The sequence below is a fragment of the Arachis ipaensis genome, chromosome B8 (assembly GCF_059453495.1).
Source record: "Arachis ipaensis isolate K30076 ecotype BB chromosome B8, ASM5945349v1, whole genome shotgun sequence".
Classification (NCBI taxonomy): domain Eukaryota; kingdom Viridiplantae; phylum Streptophyta; class Magnoliopsida; order Fabales; family Fabaceae; genus Arachis; species Arachis ipaensis.
Genome location: NC_142443.1, coordinates 115,944,119 through 115,949,942, shown reverse-complemented (window position 1 = coordinate 115,949,942; position 5,824 = coordinate 115,944,119). Strand labels below are relative to the sequence as shown.

Here is a 5,824-nt window from a genome sequence, read left to right as displayed (position 1 = left end):
TAATTGTCATATATTATGAAAGAAACACAATCTCATGATTTGGGGCATAGCTTTGATTGTTTTGATTGATTGATGATAGGTGAAAAGAGTTTTGAAGAAGGTTGAAGAAAGAAGGAATGGCTAGGAGCAAGAGAGAACAAAAAGCTTGAGCCAAAGTTTGCCTCAAACTTTAGCTCAAACTTTTGGAAGAATTGAAAACACCCCAGAGGAAAAAAGCTTGAGCCAAAGTTTGCCTCAAACTTTAGCTCAAACTTTTGGTAAAAAAGCTTGAGCCAACGTTTGCCTCAAACTTTTTGGCAAACGTTGGCATCACAAAACCAACACCCTGGAGGAGAAAAGCTTGCGCCAACGTTTGCCTCAAACTTTTTGGCAAACGTTGGTGCCACACTTGCACACCCTGGAGGAGAAAAGCTTGCGCCAACGTTTGCCTCAAGCTTTTTGGCAAACTTTGGCGCCACACATATACACAAGGGGACCAACGTTTGAGCAAAAGTTTGACCTCAAACATTAGCCCAAACGTTGGTAGCATCAAGTGAAGCCATCTGGTATAAAAAGTTTGAGTAAAGGTTTGCCTCAAACTTTTACTCAAACTTTTATGATTCTTGACCCGGTTCACAATGGGTTTCTCTCCAACTCCAAGAGCAATCAACAGAGACTCTTATCAACCCAATTCCATCAAGAGCAAAGGCCCAATTCAAGGCTTGAAGACCATTTGAAGAAAGTGTATAAATAGCTTAGGATTTAAGTTTTAGGGGGGGCGTTTCCTGAGAGAATTTTGAGAACACTTACAGTGGAGAGCACCTTGACATTTTTGCATTGTTGTTTTTAGAATTCAAGAGAATTAGGGAGGAGAATTGATCTCTCTTCTTTCTTGTTCTTGTTTGAGCATTTTTTACTTTTCTTGTTTCAGATCTTGGGTGGAGAATTTAAGAACTTCTGTTTCAATCTCACCTTGAGATCTTGTTTAATTTTCTGCATAATTAAATTTCCATTTCTATTAACTTCTTCGGCTTCTACTCTTCTGCAATTTACATTTCTTTATTTCCTTTGCAATTGTTCTTGCTGGATCTAGGAAGGCAGTGAGATCTAGACTTGGCTATCTAGTCTCTTGAGTCCTGAGATCTATAGCTTTCAATTTCAATTTCCTTGTTTCGTTGTCACACCAAGCTTATTCTCATTTTCATTTAAGATCCAGTTTAATTGAATCCATCTTTTACATTCCTGTTTGTTGAATTTTTCTTTTCCTTGTTTAATTTCTGCAAATCCAATTCCCAATTCCCTTTACAATTCAAGCCATTTACATTTCTTGCACTTTAAGATTCTGCAATTTACATTTCTTGTGCTCTAAGTTTCTGCCATTTAATTTCTTGTTCTTTAAGATTCAGCACTTTATTTTCTGTTCTCTTTAATTTCATGCAATTTACCCATTCCCTTTACTTTCCATGCAATTTAAATTCTGTTAATCACAAATCACTCAACCAAATCTTGATTTGCTTGACTAAATCAACTACTAAACTGAAATTGCTCAATCCTTCAATCCATGTGGGATCGACCTCACTCACGTGAGTTATTATTACTTGATACGACCCGGTGCACTTGCCGGTGAGTTGTGTGTTTGGAATTCGTTTTCCGAAAATACACATCAATGGATTCATTTTCATAGCTTTAAGGCATAGACACTTAGACACTAATGATCATGTACTAAAGACACAAACATAAATAACATAAGCATAAAAATTCGAAAAACAAGAAAATAAAGAACAAGAAAATTAAAGAACGGGTCCACCTTAGTGATGGCGACTTGTTCTTCCTCTTGAAGATCTTATGGAGTGCTTGAGCTCCTCAATGTCTCTTCCTTGCCTTTGTTGCTCCTCTCTCATGGTTCTTTGGTCTTCTCTAACTTCATGGAGGCGGATGGAATGCTCTTGGTGCTCCACCCTTAGTTGTCCCATGTTGGAACTTAATTCTCCTAGGGAGGTGTTGATTTGCTCCCAATAGTTTTGTGGAGGAAAATGCATCCCTTGAGGCATCTCAGGGATTTTATGATGAGGAGTTTCCTCATGCTTTTGGTGAGGTTCTCTCACTTGCTCCATCCTTTTCTTAGTGATGGGCTTGTCCTCATCAATGAGGATGTCTTCCTCTATGTCAATTCCAGCTGAATTGCAGAGGTGACAAATGAGATGAGGGAAGGCTAACCTTGCCACAGTGGAGGACTTGTCCGCCACCTTGTAGAATTCTTGGGATATAACCTCATGAACTTCTACTTCCTCTCTAATCATGATGCTATGAATCATGATAGCCCGGTCTATAGTAACTTCAGATCGGTTGCTAGTAGGAATGATTGAGCGTTGGATGAACTCCAACCATCCCCTAGCCACGGGCTTGAGGTCATGCCTTCTTAGTTGAACCGGCTTTCCTCTTGAATCTCTCTTCCATTGAGTGCCCTCTTCACATATGTCCATGAGGACTTGGTCCAACCTTTGATCAAAGTTGACCCTTCTAGTGTATGGGTGTGTATCTCCTTGCATCATGGGCAAGTTGAATGCCAACCTTACATTTTCTGGACTAATGTCTAAGTATTTCCCTCGGACCATTGTAAGCCAATTCTTAGGGTCCGGGTTTACACTTTGATCATGGTTCTTGGTGATCCATGCATTGGCATAGAACTCTTGAACCATTAAGATCCCGACTTGTTGAATGGGGTTGGTGAGAACTTCCCAACCTCTTCTTCGGATCTCATGTCGGATCTCCGGATATTCGCCCATTTTGAGCTTAAAAGGGACCTCGGGGATCACCTTCTTCTTGGCCACAACTTCATAGAAGTGGTCTTGATGCACCCTTGAGAGGAATCTCTCCATCTCCCATGACTCGGAGGTGGAAGCTTTTGCCTTCCCTTTCCTCTTTCTAGAGGTTTCTCCGGCCTTTGGTGCCATAAATGGTTATGAAAAAACAAAAAGCTTTAGCTTTTACCATACCAAACTTAGAAGGTTACTCATCCTCGAACAAAAGAAAAAAGAAGAGAGTAGAAGAAGAAGAAATAGAGGAGATGGAGAGGGCTTTATGTTTCGGCCAAGGGGGATGGGTAGTGTGTATGTTGTGTGAAAATGAAGGAGTGAAGATGGGTTTATATAGGAGTGGAGAGGGGGGTATGGTTCGGCCATTATGGGTGGGTTGGGTGGGAAAGTGGTTTGAATTTGAATGGTGAGGTAGGTGGGGTTTTATGAAGGATGGATGTGAGTGGTGAAGAGAATGGTGGGATTTGATAGGTGATGGGTTTTTGGGGAAAAGGTATTGAGGTGATTGGTGAATGGGTGAAGAAGAGAGAGAGAGAGGTGGGGATCCTGTGGGGTCCACAGATCCTGAGGTGTCAAGGATTTCTCATCCCTGCACCATGTGGCGTGCAAAAATGCCCTTTGCTGCCAGTCCTGGCGTTAAACGCCAGGCTGCTGCCCATTTCTAGCATTTAAAGCAAGCTTCTTGCCCATTCCTGGCGTTAAACGCCAGTCTGGTGCCCATTTCTGGCGTTAAATGCCCAGAATGGTGCCAGACTGGGCGTTTAACGCCCATTCTGCTACCCTTACTGGCGTTTAAACGCCAGTAAGTTTCTCCTCCAGGGTGTTCTATTTTTCATTCTGTTTTTCCTTCTGTTTTTACTTTTTCAGTTGTTTTTGTGACTTCACATGATCATCAACCTACAGAAAACATAAAATAACAAAAGAAAATAAAAATTTAACATAGATAAGTAAAAATTGGGTTGCCTCCCAACAAGCGCTTCTTTAATGTCAATAGCTTGACAGTGGCTCTCATGGAGCCTCACAGATGTTCAGAGCAATGTTGGAACCTCCCAACACCAAACTTAGAGTTTGAATGTGGGGGTTCAACACCAAACTTAAAGTTTGGTTGTGGCCTCCCAACACCAAATTTAGAGTTTGACTGTGGGGGCTCTGTTTGACTCTGTATTGAGAGAAGCTCTTCATGCTTCCTCTCCATGGTGACAGAGGGATATCTTTGAGCTTTAAAGACATGGGAGTCTCCATTCACTTGAATGATCAATTCTCCTCTGTCAGCATCAATCACAGCTTTGGCTGTGGCTAGGAAGGGTCTGCCAAGGATGATGGATTCATTCATACACTTTTCAGTTTCTAGGATTATGAAATCAGCAGGGATGTAATGGTTTTCAACCTTTACCAAGACATCCTCTACAAGTCCATAAGCCTGTTTCTTTGAATTGTCTGCCATCTCCAGTGAGATTCTTGCAGCTTGTACCTCAATGATCCCTAGCTTCTCCATTACAGAGAGAGGCATGAGGTTTATACTTGACCCTAGGTCACACAGAGCCTTCTCAAAGGTCATGGTGCCTATTGTACAAGGGATGGAGAATTTTCCAGGGTCTTGTCTCTTCAGAGGTAATTTCTGCCTAGTCAAGTCATCCAGTTCTTTGATGAGCAGTGGAGGTTCATCCTCCCAAGTCTCATTACCAAACAACTTGGTATTTAGCTTTATGATTTCTCTAAGGTACTTAGCAACTTGCTCTTCAGTAACATCTTCATCCTCTTCAGAGGAAGAATATTCATCAGAGCTCATGAATGGCAAAAGTAAATTCAATGGAATCTCTATGGTCTCAGTGTGAGCCTCAGATTCCCATGGTTCCTCATTAGGGAACTCCTTGGAGGCCAGTGGGCGTCCATTGAGGTCTTCCTCAGTGGAAATTACTGCCTCTTCCTCCTCTCCAGGTTCGGCCATGTGAGACGTGTTTATGGCCTTGCACTCTCTCTTTGGATTCTCTTCTGTATTGCTTGGGAGAGTACTGGGAGGGAGCTCAGTAATTTTCTTACTCAGCTGACCCACTTGTGCCTCCAAATTTCTAATGGAGGACCTTGTTTCAGTCATGAAACTTTGAGTGGTTTTGATTAGATCAGAGACAATGGTTGCTAAGTCAGAGTGGCTTTGCTTAGAATTCTCTGTCTGTTGCTGAGAAGATAATGGAAAAGGCTTGCTATTGCTAAACCTGTTTCTTCCACCATTATTGTTGTTGAAACCTTGTTAAGGTCTCTGTTGATCCTTCCATGAGAGATTTGGATGATTTCTCCATGAAGGATTATAGGTGTTTCCATAGGGTTCTCCCATGTAATTCACCTCTTCCATTGCTGGGTTCTCAGGATCATAAGCTTCTTCTTCAGAGGAAGCTTCCTTAGTACTGCCTGTTGCTGCTTGCATTCCAGACAGACTCTGAGAAATCATATTGACTTGCTTAGTTAATATTTTATTCTGAGCCAATATGGCATTCAGAGTATCAATCTCAAGAACTCCTTTCTTCTGAGTTGACCCATTATTCACAGGATTTCTTTCAGAAGTGTACATGAATTGGTTATTTGCAACCATTTCAATGAGTTCCTGAGCTTCTGCAGGTGTCTTCTTCAGATGAAGAGATCCTCCAGTAGAGCTATCCAATAACATCTTGGATAGTTCAGACAGACCATCATAGAAAATATCTATGATGCTCCATTCTGAAAGCATGTCAGAAGGGCACCTTCTGATCAATTGCTTGTATCTTTCCCAAGCTTCATAGAGGGATTCTCCTTCCTTCTGTCTGAAGGTTTGGACTTCCACTCTAAGCTTGCTCAATTTTTGAGGTGGAAAGAACTTTGCCAAGAAGGCATTGACTAGCTTTTCCCAAGAGTTCAGGCTTTCTTTAGGTTGTGAATCCAACCATGTCCTAGCTCTGTCTCTTACAGCAAAAGGAAAAAGCATAAGTCTGTAGAGTTCAGGATCAACCCCATTGGTCTTGACAGTGTCACAGATTTGCAAGAATTCAGCTAAGAAA

At 41.6% G+C, this 5,824-nt stretch overlaps 1 non-coding gene across 1 annotated transcript; it reads left to right on the top strand.

Annotated features, from left to right (window-relative positions):
- The first annotated feature begins 5,511 nt into the window (after positions 1-5,511).
- Positions 5,512-5,619, top strand: LOC148549345 (small nucleolar RNA R71). The gene has a single exon (XR_015898049.1). It is a non-coding gene; the product is annotated as a small nucleolar RNA R71 (small nucleolar RNA).
- Positions 5,620-5,824: the final 205 nt, after the last annotated feature.